Genomic DNA, 19270 nt, shown 5'->3' on the forward strand with positions numbered 1-19270 from the left:
CTCGACTTTAAAGTCTTTGCCCTCAGCTATGGAAGACTCACCTTTCCAGCCAATTGATCAAAATGCCATTCATCGAAGGTAACTTTCCCTAATACTTTAACGGTACTTAAAACCCTAATCAACAATTCATTTGGGCTACGGATATCCACCTCACTGAGAAAACAAGCATTAGTTGTGGATAATATCTTCAAATCACCCCAAAATGTAAACTCTGCGGTGTCCATAATCAAGTATCTTAATCACTTTCCCAGATGCTAATTTAAACACAGGCTTAAACATACAAGCCAATTAATCAATTCTTACAGCAAAAGCAGAGTATTAAGGGAATCAAATCCTGGTTGATAGCCCCCACAATGAAACCCTTTATTACCTGGCATCTCTAGAGATGTGGTTTGTTAGCTCCTGGCTAACAGCCATTGGACTCAGTGGTGAGAACACCGCTTTCTCAAACCCTATGTCTAGGGTCGGTATGACTTGAGTCTCATCAAAACCAGGAAGTTGCGATGTCTCGACCACCCAAATCCCAGTCATTGTGAATATACTGTACCCATGCAATTAGCTGTCGGCAAGAAATAACAGATTGTACTCTGCATACAATTACAAAGAAAGTGTATATACAGCTTTCAGCTTTATCAGTTAGTAGGAAAAAGAAAGAAAAAAAAATAAAAAGGGGTCATTACAGTTAACCCAGTCCAAATGGGCACATACGTTGGTGCTCATCTTAAAGTTGTCTTTACAAGGGGTGGTTGATAAGTTCATGGCCTAGGGTAGAAGGAGTCAATTTTAGAAAATAAAGCTCATTTACTTTTCAAAGAAGTCCCCTCCTACATATATACACTTAGTCCAGCGGTCGTGGAACATACAGATCTTGGACATCCAGAAAGTGACCACAGATGTGAGATGAGTTATACAGCTCTCGTTAAATGCACGTGCAAGTCAACTCTTTGAGGAATTATGCAGAAAGTTTGAAGTTAATAACTCATCTCCTTCTACCTTAGGCCACGAACTTATCAATTACCCCATTGAGTTATTAACTTCAAACTTTCTGCATAATCACTCAAATAGTTGATTCACACGTGCATGTAACAAGAGCTGTGTATCCTTCTACCTCAGGCCACAAACTTATCAATCACCCCTGCTGTGGACACTTTCTGGAGGTCCAAGATCTGTATGTTCCATGTCGACTGGATTAAGTGTGTAAATGTAGGAGGGGACTATGCTGAAAAATAAATGTACTAGGTTTTCTAAAATTGACTCCTTCTACCTTAGACTATGAACTTATCAATCACCCCTCGTAACTCATGCGCTGGACTCACGATCTGCGTGAACGCACACACCACCTTCCAAATGTTGCTTGAAATCCATATCAGAGAAACAGGCTCCCCCACAGGAGTATTGGTCCTTCCTCCTTGAAGCCATTCGTTTGCACAAAGCACCTTATGCAACAGGGATGGCATCTTCACCCATCTTCCCTCCTGTGTTCTCCCAGCTCCCACCAAAAAGACTTTGACCCACACCAATGTTCATCACAGAAGCCTCTCCACCAAGTGTTCTCTAGAACCTTCTCCCAATTCCTCCATCCTGACTAGCTGACACAACATTTGTAAGTTGAACAACATAGCCCCTTATCTTTAGTTCAAACCCATATATGCTAAAAACAGAACAAACTGCTCTTATAGAACTGTTAAAATGAAATACCTACAGCATAGCAGTAAAAATCTTAACCAGGGAATTACATATTCAGCACCTGTGCGCTATACAGCAGCTCCAATATCAATGTGATTCTTGAGCTTGATGACTTTTAGCAGGACTTGAAATATCTGGTTCAAGTTGTGAAGGCAAAGTCTTAAGTCCCCATGCATAACAATGTCCAAGCATTTACTGTTTTTTATGCGTATGTGGTTCACTGCACTTTCAACAAGGTAGGAGGTTGGAAATGCAATAAAGGGCAGTTTGGCTCTTCAAAGACCAAGAAATTTTGTATGAGAGTGTAGCCACATACCAAAAAAGCCAGCATTTTTGAAAAGCATTTTTACTTCTTCATCATTCTGAATTTTGATCATTTCTACTTACAAGCTCTCCTTCTGTTCTTCCACCCTACAAAGAAATTGGTTAATTACCCAGTCCGGAATTTACAGATCCTTCAAATCCTTGAATTGATTCTGAAAACCCATGTTCTGTGACTGAAGGTGTAAGCAGTACTCTTGCAAATCACTGTCTAGGAAAGAGAATGATATACTTTCCATGCAAAGAGACTGTGAGAGCATTTATCTCTCAATGTTTGGCTTACATATTTCCAATTTTCTGATAAAAGTTGACACTGCACTTTTGCCTGGATTAAATTGAAATTCCCACCTTGCAGTTACATATTTGGAATGTTCAGTTTGTAATACAGATCGACTAGGTATGTCACATCTCCATGTACAGCCTGGTTTCCCAAGATCTTGTCAACTTTGAGCAAAAAATTCATCTACAGTGTCAAAAAAAAATCAAAGAAACGTTTTAAGCTGCAGCCTTTTGAGAACCAATGCACTTCAGTGTGAAGAAGCAAGCATTCAAATTCTTCATCACTATCTTGACATAACTGGCAAAATATTCTGTTATTTAACCAATGAGATTTAATTTTGTTGATAGCTGACCTTACAAGAGTCATGCTTGAAATAACTCACTGGCTGAGGCTTTTGGCTGCGAGATGTTGGATGACGAATTACACAATGGATTGCAGACGGATATGGAATTTATTTTTTCATAAATGCCACTAAACAAGCATGGCAACCAGTATGGTGCCCCATCTTTTGCACAAGAAATCATGTTCATTGTAAATTGATTCTCCATTGATATTTGTTTTTAATTTTTTACAAAAGAAAATCTCTTGATAAACTTTTCTATTTTTGATAAACTGTACATTTGCCATTAACAATGCCTTGTTGTCTCACACGGTTGTATCCCAAATTCTGTTTTTTGATACGCAATGGTTTCAGTCATTTTGTCAACACGATGACCTACAGAGTTATTATTCAGAGGAATTGATTTTAAAATACCGGTATCCATTTTGAGAACAGTGGTGAGCACTTCTGATACAGCAAGCATTATTAATCTTTCACCAATTGTATGAGATTTTCCACACCGTGTTATCATTTTCAAAATGCTATAAGAAGCAATGAGGCCAATATCAAGGTCATTTTTAGCTTTCTTGGCAAAAGATTCAAGTCTGCAATGCTTTTCAAATGCTTCTTTCATCCTCTGGAACTGAGTAATACCTTAAATAGCTTTCTCAGTGTGTCATTTACCGCAACCTTGATAGTTTCATGGCTTCATTAGACAGTACAGTATTACAAATATGACACACGGGCCTTTGCTGATCTGATGGTAACAAAATTAAACCATTGTATTGACACACCTTCTGTAGTTTCTGTTTCTCAACTGGATTAGAATTCAAGGCTCCACCGCCTTCAGGCTCATAGAGATCTCATCGTATGTATTTATCCATCATTAATGGGGCTAAATTAAAATAATAAATTAACACCAACTGGGAATGCCTATTGGATATTGACAATGGCAGTGATTGATAGGGATGGACCGGTGGTAGCAAAGGAATGCTGAGACGAGGATGAAGACAATCACAACAGCAAAAATTACGTTGACAAGGATTCAGATTGGAATCTGAATGTTAGTCAGGGTAGAGATAGTGTCTGGCAAGATACCTTTACACTATTCCAAGTAGCGCAATTGACCAATCACATAAGGTCTCATGATCCCCAAAGATGGCTCTTGAGCACACTTATGAAGCCAAGGTCAGTTTGAACACCTCAAGAAGAATCCTCAGGGTTGGCAGGCTCACTGACAGGCTCTATTTCACCGTTAGGTTCCAGTTAGCACTGTGTCATTGTGCAACCTGTTTTTCATAGATATGTAGAGTAAGTAAAGAGGGTGTACTTGACTTACTAGCTGCTAAATTACATGAACTTGTTCCATGCCAAGCCAAGGGGAACTGTTGGGCAACCTGGTTGCCAATTTATGCATCCCCTACAATGTCTATTTGGTCAATAAGGTTGGATGAGATTGCTTAGTTTCAGTCACATTGTGAAGACTGGTGCTGCATCCTTTGTGTTGGAAGTGTCTGCTCTACTAACAGTCGGTCAGGTCTAATGCCTCAAGTTTGGGTGCCACTTACCACCCCCTGATGGCTTCTATTTCCCCTGATGTCCACTTGGGACACATAACCCCTGTTGGGTATCTGATTGAAAATTAATAAGAGGAATATGCAGTCTACACTGGATGAGTTCCTACATTTGTAACTATTTGGAACTAGTACACTGTTTTATAGTATTGTAGTAATATGTAGTGTTCTAATTTGTCCTGCATTTCATTAAAATACATAGTTTGTTACTCAGGTAAATGGTAATTTGTCTTTTTAAAACTATTTCAATGCAACATTTACTAATTGGGCCAAAATACCTTGGTCCTGATGTGTCCCAATTAACCAGAATTTGCTGTATTTGAAATTATCTTGTGATCTGCTGCAGTTTTTATATTAATTGAAAGATCTGTTAATGACTGGGTGATTTCTCCACAGGAAGGAAATGAAATAAATGACAAATTACACACTCATGCTTTTGTAGTTCTATGTGGCTGGGCAAGTGTAACGTTATCAGAGGGGTTAGTTATTTACCTTCTCTTCCTTTGGCATATGAAGTCCTGAGTCCAGCAAAGGAGTCAAGATGGAAAAGATATTCATTAATGGAGTTTCATTTGTTATTTGTTATGAAACTAAAATGCTCTTTGTTTGTTTTTGACAGCCCTTAGAGTTCAGAAGACAAATTGACTCAATCACCCAAATGTATTTCCATCCACCTGGAGCTGAGCATAATTTGTGGCAGCTGGCTGGGGTGATGTGCCATGTTTATTTTAATGAGGCGCATAGAACAGCCTACTTTATCATCAAATGGAGCCCTGGGTCAGCATGGACAATTAAATTTCCATCTGTCCATTTCTATAAGTTATTTCATTTCACTCCTCAAAGAATAGTAATTGTTTTCGAATGGACATGCCATTCGATGCAATGCAATGCAACCATACCTCTAACTCTAAGTAAAATGTGAATAATCCCCAACTAGGCCAGAAATAGCTCTCTGCTTCATTAAGACATCATAGATATTTCTACCAAGCCCCTCACGGCAGACCTTAGCCCTTTCATTTTCAGATTTGGTAACATCCCAAAATACAAAGTTGTTCTAATTTTCTCTGTTATAGATTGCTTTTTTATATCCCTCCTTGCTGCCTATTATGTTCTCATTCCAAGAACAAATGGAAGTGGTTCAGTCACTAAAATTAAGTTCTGCCTAAGGGTTTCAGCCCTAAACATCGACTGTACTTGTTTCATGGATGCTGCCTGGCCTGCTGAGTTTCTCCAGCATTTTGTGTGTTTATTGCCTGGGTTTCCAGTATCTGCAGATTTTCTCTTGTTTATACTAAATTTGAGAACCTTTGTTCAGTTTCCACTGCCATTTCCCTAACCTTTCACCCTGAGACCTAAATTTGCACCTATTTCTTCAGTTTCTCTCACTTCCTTCATGACTGAATTGTGCACTTCTTGTCCATGAAATCTCTTTATTGTTTCTCAGTCATGTTCTTATCCAGCTACTGATCAACCCGCACATTCCAGCTCTCATATTAGTCAAAATTATTAATTGTTCCCTCATCTCAGGTATTGTCTACCTCCTTTCAAATCCTTTGTCAATATGCTTCTCCTCAAAACCCATATCCTTGAAAACTACAATCCTACCTGCAGCCTCCCTTTCCTTTCCCACTACCTTTAAAATGGTTGCCCAATCTTCCTGCACCTTCTTGATGAATCCATTCAATCAACTGTCTACCTACCCACAAAACTGAATTTATATTTATTAAAATCTCCAATGTAAATGAGACCTAAAATCATCTCTCTCCATTCCCTGCCACCCCCAGCATGGCTGCTGCCTTTGATATATTTGGCATAGCAGCTTACTCCAATATTGGTACCTGGCTGATTATAACCAACTTCACCTAGCTCAAATTTCCTTTTATAAAATGTTAGAAGTTTTGTACATTGGCTCACTTTTTTACAATCCTATTATTTCCAAATTTATTTCCAAATTATTTCCAAATTCCTGAGCAATTCATCTGAAGTACATATCATCATAGTCCAAATGTACACTGCCAAAAACAAGCTCCATGGTGCTGCCATCTTCCTTGAGAGGTCTATTTTCTTTCATTGGTTATACTGCTCGCCTGGTAAAATTAAATATGTTTGAGAAAGTCCAAGGCATTGTCCGTGTCTTAGACAGAAATGTCATTATTTAACAACTAGCACTCTTTCTTTCTTCTTTTAAATGTCTGAAGAATAACCAGAGAGTTCATAACCTCAATGCCAAATATGGCTCTATAATCAGTAAAGGATAGTTCTCATGTCAGCCATTGAGAAAGAGGGATCTTAATTCATTCTGCTTAGTTGGATTCCAATGAGGACAATCATAGACTTGACTTTAGGGAAGGCTGATGATGATCCGCATAGAAATGGTTAGGCATTATTCACCTTTAGAAGAGGATTGATGTTTGAAATCCAGGTTGTCAGACTTAGGCTGCTGAGGCTGCCAAGTGGCAGTTACCTTTGTCATTCCTGATATTACAGCACAAGGCTCCTCTGTGTGATCGGAAATAAAGCTCATGCTTCAAGTATCACAGTCAATGAAGGTATCAGAGTATTATTCTGCTTGCTGCTGAATGAGGTAGCGCATTCTTCCATGCCTTTGGAGTTCCATGCTCTTGCAAACCTGATACAGTCTTTAGATAGGAGAATGTCATTGAAATTGGATTTTAGATCCTCACAGTGACAAATGTTTTATCTGACATGCTCTTGAACTGCAGTCATTATGTATCTGATCCAAATAGTTTTGTTTGGTGATTGCCAAGCCCTGTGAGTGGGGAAAAAGCTATGGCAATATCATCAGGTTGATAATTCTACTTGATGCAGATAATCATAATGGTACAATGTGATTGGACTGTAATTCACAATGTGTAAGAACACACTGCCTTTCTGTGCATGCCTATGGGGGACTATAAAGCCTTGAAAAATATTAGGAGGGATTCTTTTCATTGCTCCTCACTATGAATATTTTCATACTCCTTCTCTTCTTGTTACTCAGACTGTAGCAGACACCTATCATTTCTCACCTGTCAGATGTGTGATATGTATGAGAGCACAACAAAGTGGGAAACCATCTCTGGAGTCATTGGTTATGACCTTGTGCCTCTTTTCTGGAAGTTTACCTGTGCTTTTCATTCAGAACAAAAGCATTGATGGAAAGCTGAGCCAAGCAAAAAATATTCCCACAGTGCTGTGTATCTATTGTTTATCAGTGGAATATGACAAGCCCAGCAGATGTTCTCAAAATTTATAGTCACACAAGATTCCCGCCTGTGGCATTGACCTTTTACGATCCTTTTAGTGGTTGCTACACCAAAACTGAATGTTGACTGAATGATAACTTCACTACATAATGAAGAGTTCACTTTCGCACATGGAACCCACTGAGGCACATGTCTGTTAAACCCATCACTTCCTGAATCCTTAGGAAAACTGAGCAAGTTGTCCCATGTTGCTTGGTGCTTTCTAATCAAAAACAAAATAAACTTCCTGCTCCTACATTGAAACAGTGTTTGAAACAGAATAAATTCAAAATAACAGCGACCTTCATTTCTATAGGTTGTGCAGACAGGCAGAAGGAAACGGTCGGAGCTCTGCTTGTAAAACTTGAACTTTATGTCTGCACTCCAAATCATAACTCAATATATTATGCCTTTAGAGAGGAGCAAGAATTCTCACAGTTAGCCTAAAATACAGTCGAAAAGTTGCTTGAATATTTGATTATGAAAATGGTAGCAGAGCACCATCAGAGTCATTCTTCTACAGTCTAAAGAGCATGGGCACAAATTGCTTAATCTCTCTTCATGACACAAATCTTCAAACCTAAAATCAAACTGTTGAACCATCATTGTACTCTCTCTATCACAAGCGTATATTTCTTTAAGTAGAGAAACAAGGCCAGTACACAGTATTCCAGGAATAACCACAATAAGGTCACAATAATTTCATTGAAATATCTTTACTCAAGTCTTATTGCAAGTAAACCTAACCACCTTCCTAATTTATTGCTGCACCCACATATAAGTATACAGGAACCAAAACCTTCCAAGTATCTCGTATGAAAAATATTCTGCTTTTCTCTATTGCCTGTTCAACACCTTCATATGCTTCCAGGATTGTGTGTTTTTTCAATGGTGCCAAGCTCAAGGATACAGTATTTCTAAAGAGGCACAAAGCATTCTGATGAGTGTGAACAGCCAGAGTTCAACGTACAAAGTTATTTATTATCAAAGTACATACATGTCACCATATACAACCCTGAGATTCTTTTTCTTCTGGCTATACATAATAGAATAATAATCATAATAGAATCAATGAAAGATGGCACCAACTTGAGTGTTGAACCAGTGTGCAAAAGACAACAAACTAGAAACACAACAATTAATAATAATAATAATAATAATAATAATAATAATAATAATAATAATAATAAAAATAAGAAATTAATATTGAGAATATAAGATGGAGAGTCCTTGAAAGTGAATCCATAGGTTCTGGGAACATTTCAATGATGAGGCAAGTGAATGAGTGAAGTTATCCTCGTTTCCTCCTCCTGAAGTCAATAATCAGCTCCTTGGTCTTGCTGACATTGAGCAAGAGTTTGTTGTTGTAGCAGCAATCATCCAGATTGTCAGTCTCTCTCCTATATTCTAATTTGCTACCATCTTGATTCTGTCAATGGCAGTGGAGTTGTCAGCAAACCTGAACAGAGCATTAGAGCTGTGCTTAGCCACACAACCTTAAGTGTAAAGCGAGCAGAGCTGGGGACTAAGCACACAACCTTGTGGTGCACCTGTGCTGATGGAGGTTGTGGAGGAGATGTTGTTGCTAATCTGAATTGACTGGGGTCTGCAAGTGAGGAAATTGAGGATACAATTGCACAAGCAGGTATCAAAGCCAAAGTCTTGAAGCTTAATGATTAGTTTTGAAGGGATGAATATATTGAATGTCAAGCTGTAGTTAATAACGAGCATCCTGATACACCTATACAATGACATGGCACATGCTTTATGCCTATTGTTCCAGTAGACAAATTGGAGCAGATCCAAGTCACACCTCGGGCAGGAGTTGATATGCTCTATCACCAACCTCTCTAAACATTTCATCACTGTGGTACTGGCTGATCATCATTGAAGCAGGTAGTTCCTTCTGAATGCTGAAGTGAGAGGTTAGAGATCTCAGTGAACCATGTTGGCAGTTGATCAGCACAGGTCTTTAGTGCTTGCTACCCAGGCTGGGCTGGATGCTTTTTGTGGGTTCATACTTCTGAAGACTGCTCATGCGTCAGCTTCAGAGATTGAAATAACAGGATCATGGGGGCCGGTGGGAGTTCGTGAATGCTTTGATGGTCAAAGAGAGTATAGAAATCATTAAGCTCATTTGGAAACGAAACCCTGTTCATGCCTATGTTGCTTGATTTTACCTTTTAAGAGGTGATAGCATTCAAGCCCAGCCCCAACTATCGAGCAGAGGTCATAGTTTACTTTTGTACCAATGACATAGGCTGGAAGGGAGATGAGGCCCTGCTAGACAGTAAGCTTGAAAAGCAGGACATTTCTATGTTCTATGTTCTATCAAGGATAGTAATTGAAACAGGAAATGGAAATATGATGCATTTCAATAGTTGTCTAAGGAGCTACACACACTAAATACTGGAGGAACTCAGCATATCAGACAACACCTATGGAGAAGAACTATCATTCAATTTTTGGCCAAGACTCTTATTTACTGAGTTCCTCCAGTATTTTGTGTGTGTTACTCTGGATTTGCAGCATCTGCAGAATCTTGAGTGTTTATAGCTAAGGAGCTAGTGTAGGAGAGAGAATTTCAGATATATGGATCATTGGGCTCTCTTACAAGGCAGATGGGAGCTGTACAGGAGATTGGTTTCACTTATCCTTGAGGTATACCAACAGAGTTCAAAATCAAAATTCTAAGTGTGGAGGGAGGAGTGGTTTGGAACCAGAGTAGTAGGTCAGAAGGTGAAGAGATTGATTGAAATGTAATGTTTGAACAGTTAAGTCTGAAAGAAAGGACAGACAGGGACAGGTTAAGGAAGATGAAGTGACTAATGTACTGTATAAACACACTTCAGCACAGATTCCTATTAATAGGCCTTCTAACAATCAGAGGGACATAGGGGACCAGATATATAGACGTTATATGAAAAGATCTGAAAGCAACAAGGCTGTTGTAATGGATAATTTTTAACTTCCATAATATTGACTGGGGCATCTTTCATCCAAGTGGTTTTTTTTGTAGTTCATATTTTTATTATTATGTATTCTTATTTTACAAAGCAGCACAGCATATCATAGAGCAGATATAGTACAGCATATTTACACAGCCATCCCATGACAGGAAAACATATAAAACTAAGAAACAGAAAAAAACTTCTAATTTAAGTTTAAATTAAAATACAACCAAAATTGATCCCATGCGTCTTGCATTTTCCCCTCATTGTTAATTCTTCCCAACATGTGTTCATATGATGAAATGTTAACCATTTCCTCAGTCCATTCCCTCACAGTGGGACATCTGGTTTTTTTGCGGTTTTGCAGTATAATTCTTGCAGCTGCGATGAGACCCACCTTTTAAATAGTAAATTTGTCATTGTTTACATTAGGTATCATTGTCCTATCACCCAGGAGACAAAGCCATGGGCACAAGGGCAGTGTGGGACCCGACCAATTCCCCAACAAATCAAGAACTGTACACCAAAATGGACGAACCATGGAACACTCCCAAATCATGACTGGGCAGAATTTGTTAGATGCATCCCAGCTGGTTTCTTAAATCAATATGTCAATAGTCCAGCTAGTGGAGCAGCTATATTCAACTTTGTGTTGCAAAACAAGACTGAGCAGGTGACTGGTTTCTTTAGTGGGAGAGCATATTGGAAACAGTGATCACAACTGAAGTTTTAAGATAATGATGTATAAGAGTAGGTCTGGACCAAGGGAGAAAAATATGATATTAAGACAGGGCAAGTTACAACATTATTATCAGGAGCTTGAGAGAATTACTTGGATACAGTATACTTATTATTGATATATACACATTTGGCATGTGGGAGTTGTTTAAAGACCAGCTGATCAGAATTCATGATACAAAAGAGGTCATGAAATATCCTTTCAAATATGATTAAAGAGAACTCCAAAGGCATTTTTCTTATGGATGTTGAAAACACATGGATAACTGGGGAGAGAGGAAGTCCACTCAAGGATAAAGGAAGGAATTTGTGCTCTGAGTCATTGAATGTTTGCAAAGAAATAAATTGGTATTCACTATGAAGACATAAAGGATACTGAGCTTAGTGTCGGGCATTCTTATAAGCTAAAACATTTTGAGATCGAGAAGGAGATGTTGTTGGGTCTCCTGAAGAGCACTAAGGTTGATAAATCCCCAAAGCCTGATGGGATCTATCTAAGTTTATTGATTGAAGAAAGAGAAGAATTTGCTGGGGCTTTGACAAAGATCTTGGTATTCTCTTTACCCTGAGGTGAAGTGTTGGAGGGCAAGAGAGTAACCGATGTTGTTCCTTTGTTTAGGAAGGGAAACAGGGATAATCTAGGAAAGTATAGGCTGGTAAAGCTCCCATCAGTGACACAGAAGCTAATGGAGGGAACTTGTAAGGATAGAATTTGGAAGAACGTGAGCTAATTCAGGAAAGTCGGCATGGCTTTTTGCAGGGACATCGCATTTCACTAACTTGGTTGATTTTTTTTTTATGATAACCAGAGTGACTGATGAAATGGATGTTATCTACATGCACTTTAGTAAGATGTTAGACAAGATCTTTTGATAAAGATGCATAGAATCTATGATGAATTGGTAACTTAAATTCAAAATTGGCTTTCCCATAGAAGATACAGGGTAGTTTTGGAAGAATAGTCTTCTGGCTGGAGATCTGAAACCACTGGTGTTCTGCAGGGAGAGTTGCTGAGAGCTCACTTGTTTATGATATTTATAAATGACTTGGACAAAAATCTAGATGCGACAGTGATGCACCATCAATAACTCTCTGAGACGTGAGGCGAGATATCTGCTTTTATTGACTGGAAGAAAGAACTAGCAGCAATTGACCACCATGCTACATCCTGGAGACTGAGAGGCAGGGCTCAGGCCCCAATTGCTTTTATACAGGGGTCTGTGGGAGGAGCCACAGGAGCAGTCAGCGGGGGGGGGGGTGGGGTGGGGGGAGCATGTCCAGACAGGTATATGTAGTTCACCACAGACAGTTAATAAGTATGCAGATGAAACAGAAATTGATGGAGTTGCACACAGTGAAGAAGGTCAACAAAAGATACAGCAGGATATTATCAATTAGAGTGGAGTTTAATGGAGGCAAAAGTGAGGTTTTGTACTTTCAGATATTGCAAGGGGAATGTAAAAAGTTAATAACAGGATCCTTAGTGTCATTGATGTATGAAGGAATGTTGAAGTCTGGGTCCTTTCCATCGTGAAAGTGACAAGAGCAGTAGAAAGAGTGGTAGCATGTTTGCCTTCATTGTTAAGGCCATTGAGCATTAGAGTCAGGAAGTTTGGTTAGGCCTCAGTCTTCTCACTCCATTGCAGGAAATATGTAAACACATTGAAGGGTTCAGAGGAAGTCTACCAGAATGTTGCCTGGACTAGAGCAGTGTTAGCTCTAAAGGGGTGTTGGGCAAACCTGGCATTGTTTACAGCGGCTGGGAGATATACCTAACAGAAGTTTATAGAATTATGAACAGACAACTAGAATCTTTCTCCCCAGGTAGAAATGCCAAATGCTGGAGGGCACAGCTTTAAAGAGGGAGGGGGAGTGTTTGAGGGGGATGTACAGGGCAAGTTTATTTAAACATCGAGTGGCAGTCATCTAAAGGGTGGCAATGAAAGCAGATGTGAGAATGGTATTGGATATACTCTATGGTATATGGATTATTTTTAGGAAGAAAGGATTAGTTTAATTTTGCATCATGTTTGACAGATAAGGGATTGTTCCTGTAATGTACTGTTCAATATTTATTTCATTTTGCATATCCACACTTAGTCACTAAGCCTGCTATCTCCTTGATACCTCCCTGCATCCTGCTTTCCATCATTGGCAAACTTTAGACATGATCTCCTAATCTAGATCAAAGCTGTGAATTTTCTTTAGCGTAGCCAATCTATGTCAGTTTGTATGGATTTCCATAATTAATTAATAGCACAATGGGAGTACTTTCACTATGCAATCTGCAACAGTTCAGATGTCGAATTAGGCATTAAAAGGCAAGCTTGATAGGGATGTCAGAATTCCATACATAAACAAATCCTACTTTGATAGAAATAAAAATATCTTTGTAGCCTACCTGCATTACACAGATATGTATCAATAGCATCCTCTAGTGATCAGAACTGGAAACTTGTACCTTTCAGAAACAAACATCATTAAGATACGAAATATTGCAGATCACCTTGTAGTGCAGTTCGAGATTAATGTTTGGGCACCACTGACTCATGGCTGCAAGGTGATCATTATTGGGAACTTAATGTCAAAAGATATGCGTTGTATTGAAAGTACAGGCAGGTAGGCACCACGCCACCATTGTTGTCCAAGGGAAGGGCATTAGGACCCATACAGATTGGCACTGGTGTCGCCACAGGGCAATGTGTGGTTAAGTACCTTGCTCAAGGACACACACGGAAGCCTCAGCCAAGGCTCAAACTAGCGACCTTCAGATAACTAGGCGAACGCCTTAACCACTTGGCCACATGCCAACATGTTCTTGATTAGCCAGGGCATCAAAGGGTATGGGGTGAAAGCAGGGGAGTGGGAATTACTGGAAGAATTAGATCAACCCATGATTGAATGGCAGAGCAGACTCGATTGGCCGAATTGGCTACTTCTCCTTTTATATCTTATGGTCTGTTCTGAGACTGTGACCTCCAGTTTTAGATTTCTCTACTGTAGGAAACCTCTTCTCCACATTCACTCTATCTGGGCATTCCAGCATTCAATAATCTCAATGAGATCCCCTTTCATTCTTCTAAATTCCAGAGAGTACATTGGAGTACAAATGCTCCTCATACATTAAATCTTTCATTCACAGGATCATTCTTGAGAACTTCTCTGGCCCCTCTCTGAGAGTATAAGGACAGCATATCTTAGATAAGTGGTTCAAAACTCCTCAAAATGCTCTATGGTCTGACCAACACCTTATAAAGCCTCAGCATTACATCATTGCCATTATAGTCCAGTGAATTCTTTCGAAATGAAAGCTAACATTGCATTTGCCTTCCCTACTACCAACTCAACATGCAAGTTTACTTTTATGGAATCCTGCAAAAGGACCCAAGTCCCTTTGCACCTCTGATTTTTGAATTTTCTTCCTGTGTGGGAAATAATCGATGCCTTTATTCATTCTATCTATGTGCAGGAGCATACACTTACCATATATTCCATCTTCCATTTCTTTGCACATTTCCCCAATCTATATGTGTTTCTGCAGATTCCCTGCTTCCTTAACACTACCTGTCCCTCCATCTATTTTTGTATCTGCAAACTAAGCCACAAAGCTATCAATTTTGTCATACAATTCATTGACATAAAAGGTGAAAAGAAGCAATCCCAATACCAACCTGTGGAATACCAGTAGACATAGACAGCCAACCAGAAAAATCCCAACTTCATTCCCCCTCTTTGCCTCCTGCCAGTCAGCCAATCTATCCATGCTAGTATCTTTCCTGTAATACAATGGGTGTTAAGCAGCCTCAGGTGCAGCACCTTGTCAAAGCCCTTCGGAAAATCCAAGTAAACATCCACTGACCCTCCTTTCTCTATCCTTCCAGTTACTTCCTCATAGAATTCCAACAGATCTGTCAAGCAATATTTCCCACAGGGAAATCATACTGAATTTTGGTCTATTTTATCATATAGAACCATAGAAAACCCACAACACAATTCAGGCCCTTCAGCCCACAAAGATATGCCAAACATGTCCTTACCTGAGAAATTGCCTAGAGTTACCTGTAGCCCTCTATTTTTCTGAGCTCTATATATCTGTCCAGAAATCTCTAATGCCCCTCATTGTCCTGAACTCCAGGCAGTACAACCCAAGAGCTGCCAGTTGTTCCTCATACGGTAGCACTTTCATTATTGGAATCATTCTCGTGAATCTTCTCTGAACCCTCTCCAATGTCAGTATATCCTTTTGAAAATAAGGAGCCCAAAAGTCGTCACTTTTATTGTCATTTCAACCATAACTGCTGGTACAGTGCATAGTAAAAATGAGACAATGTTTTTTAGGACCATGGTGTTACATGACGCAGTACAAAAAACTAGACTGAACTATGTAATGAAAAAACACCATAGAGGAAGCTACACTGGACTACAGACCTACACAGGACTGCATAAAGTGCACAAAAACAGTGCAGGCATTTACAATAAATAATAAACAGGACAGTAGGGCAAGCTGTCAGTCCAGGCTTCAGGTATTGAGGAGTCTGATAGCTTGGGGAAAGAAACTAGTCTGGTTGTGAGAGCCCGAATGCTTCAGAGCCTTTTCCCAGACGGCAGGAGGGAGAAGAGATTGTATGAGGGATGCGTGGGGTCCCTCATAATGCTGTTTACTTTGCTGATGCAGTGTGTAGTGTAAATGTCTGTGATGGCAGGAAGAGAGACCCCGATGATCTTCTCAGCTGACCTCACTATCCACTGCAGGGTCTTGCGATCCGAGATGTTGCAATTTCTGAACCAGGCAGTAATGCAGCTGCTTAGGATGCTCCCAGTACAACCCCTGTAGAATGTGATCAGGATGGGGGGGGTGGGAGATGGACTTTCCTCAGCCTTCGCAAAAAGTAGAGACACTACTGGGCTTTCTTTGCTATGGAGCTGGTGTTGAGGGACCAGGTGAGATTCTCCATCAGGTGAACACCAAGAAATTTGGTGCTCTTTACAATCTCTACTAAGGAGCTGTCAATGTTCAGCAGGGAGTGGTTGCTCTGTGCCCTCCTGAAGTCAACAACCATCTCTTTTGTTTTGTTCACATTCAGAGACAGGATGTTGGCTCTGCACCAGTTCATTAGCCACTGCACCTCCTCTCTGTAAGCTGACTCGTCGTTCTTGCTGATGAGACCCACCACAGTCGTGTCATCAGCGAACTTGATGATATGGTTTGAGCTGTGTGTTGCAGCACAGTCGTGGGTCAGCAGAGTGAACGGTAGTGGACTGAGCACGCAATCCTGGGGGGCCCCCGTGCTCAGTGTGATGGTGTTGGAGATGCTGCTCCTGATCCGGACTGACTGAGGTCACCCAGTCAGGAAGTCTAGGATCCAGTTGCAGAGGGAGGTGTTCAGGCCCAGTAGGCTCAGCTTTCAAATCAGTTTTTGAGGGATGATTGTGTTGAATGCTGAACTGAAGTCTATGAAAAACATCCAAATGTATGTGTCTTTTTTGTCCAGGTGGGTTAGAGGCAGGTGGAGGGTGGTGGCAATGGCGTCATCTGTTGAGTGGTTGGTACGGTACGCAAACTTCAGGTGGTCCAGTAAGGAGCGCAGCAGGGTCTTGATATGCCTCATGACGAGCCTCTCGAAACACTTCATGATGATGGATGTAAGTGCAACGGGACAGTAGTCATTTAGGCAGGACACTGAAGACTTCTTCGGTATGGGGACGATGGTGGCAGCCTTGAAGCACATTGGAATGGTGGTGCTGCTCAGGGAGATGTTGAAGATGTCAGTGAGAACATCTGCTAGCTGGTCTGCACATCCTCTGAGCACTCTACCAGGGACATTGTCTGGTCCAGCAGCCTTCCATGGGTTGACCTTGCACAGGGTTCTTCTCACATCGGCCACAGTGAGACACAGCACCTGGTCATTTGTAGGAGGGGTGGACTTCCTCGCCGCCACGTCATTTTCCACCTCAAACTGGACGTAGAAGTTATTCAGCGCATCTGGGAGGGAGGCATCACCTGCACAGTCAGGTGATACTGTTGATGTCCTGGATGCCCTTCCACATGTGCCTCGTGTCGCCGCTGTCCTGGAAGTGGCTGTGGATTAGCTGGGCGTGTGCACGCTTTGCCCTTCTGATAACTCGGAACAGTTTGGCCCTTGCTGTTGTTAGAGCTGTCTTGTCGCCTGCTCTGAAGGCGGAGTCTGCACATAATACTCCAAGTGTAGTCTCACGAATGCCTTATAGAGCCTGCTCTTATATTCTATACCTCTAGAAATGAATGCCAACATTGCAATCACCTTCTTCACAACCAACTCAACCTGGAAGTTGACCTTCAGGGTATCTTGCACAAGGACTCTCAAGTCACTTTGCATCTTTGCATTTTGAATTCTCTCCCCATCTAAATAATAGTCTGCCCATTTATTTCTTCCATCAAAGTGCATGACCATACACTTTCCAACATTGTATTTCATTTGCCACATTGCCCATTCCCCTAAACTATCTAAGTCTCTCTGTTTCCTCAACACTACCCGCTCCTCTACCTACCCTTGTATCATTGGCAAACTTAGCCTCAAATCCATAGTCCAAATCATTGACATACATCATAAATGCAGTGGTCCCAACACCGGCCCCTGTGGAACTCCACTGGTAACTGGAAGCCAGCCAGAATAGGATCCCGTTATCCCCACTCTCTGTTTTCTGCTGACCAGCCAATGCTCAACCCATGCTAGTAACTCCCCCGTAATTCCATGGGCTCTTATCTTGCTAAGCAGCCTCATGTGCAGCACCTTGTCAAAGGCCTGAAAATCCAAGCACACCACACCTACTGCATCTCTTTTGTCTATCCTGCTTGTAATTTCCTCAAAGAAGTGCAGTAGTTTTGTCAGGCAGGGTTTTCCTTTCAGGAAACCATGCTGGCTTTGGCCTATCTTGTCATGTGCCTCCAGGTACTTCGTAATCTTATCCCTAACAATCAATTCCAGCAACATCTCTACCACTGATGTCAGGCTAACAGGTCTGTAGTTTCCTTTTTGCTGTCTCCCACCTTTCTTAAATAGCAGAGTAACATTGCAATTTCCAATTCATCCAGTACAATGCCAAAATCTATTGATTCTTGAAAGATCATTGTTAATGCCTCCGCAATCCCTCCAACTACTTCCTTCAGAACCAGAGGGTGCATTCCATCAGGTCCAGGAGATTTATCCACCCTCAGACCATTAACCTTCCTGAGCACCTTCTCAGTCATAATTTTCACTGCACAAACTTCACTTTCCTGAATAGAGGGACATCCATTTAGAACACAGTTGAGGAGGAATTTCTTTAGCCAGAACGTAATGATTCTGTGGAATTTATTGCCAGTGATGGCTGTGGAGGCCAAGTCATTGGGTATATTCAAGACTGAGATTGATATGTTCTTGATTAGTCATTTGGTAACAGGTTACTGGGAGAAAACAAACAAATGCTATTGAGAGGGATGAGGGACATTACTGTTGAACATCAACAGAAGAATTTTCTTAGAGCAAGCACGAGGAAATCTGCAGATGCTGGAAATTCAAACAACACACACAAAATACTGGTGGAACACAGCAGGCCAGGCAGCTTCTATAAGGAGAAGCACTGTTGAAGAGTCTCGGCCCGAAACGTGGACAGTGCTTCTCCTTACAGATGCTGCCTGGCCTGCTGTGTTCCACCAGCATTTTGTGTGTGTTACAATAATTTTCTTACAATTTCTGAACTCAGTGTTTCTGTAACATTTTAAGTTTCAGGATGAATAAATGAATTGTCATACTATCCACATGTTGCATCAAATCAGAATGATTGACCCTGTTCTCTGGAAGAATTTCAATTTTCTGGGTACAGTTTCTACAACATCTCGAAGTATTTAAAGGTGTAAAACCATTTACAAAGCAAACACTAGGAAATCTGCAGATGCTGGAAATTCAAGCAACACACACAAAATGCTGGTGGAACACAGCTGGCCAGGCAGCATCTATAGGGAGAAGCACTATCCACGTTTCGGGCTGAGACCCTTCGTCAGGACGAACTGAAAGGTAAGATAGTAAGAGATTTGAAAGTAGGAGGGGGAGGGGGAAATGCAAAATGATAAGAGAAGACCGGAAGGGGTGGGGTGAAGCTGACAGCTGGAAAGATGATTGGCAAAAGGGATACAGAGC

Source organism: Hypanus sabinus, chromosome 8 (assembly GCF_030144855.1).
Source record: "Hypanus sabinus isolate sHypSab1 chromosome 8, sHypSab1.hap1, whole genome shotgun sequence".
In the NCBI taxonomy this organism is placed as follows: domain Eukaryota; kingdom Metazoa; phylum Chordata; class Chondrichthyes; order Myliobatiformes; family Dasyatidae; genus Hypanus; species Hypanus sabinus.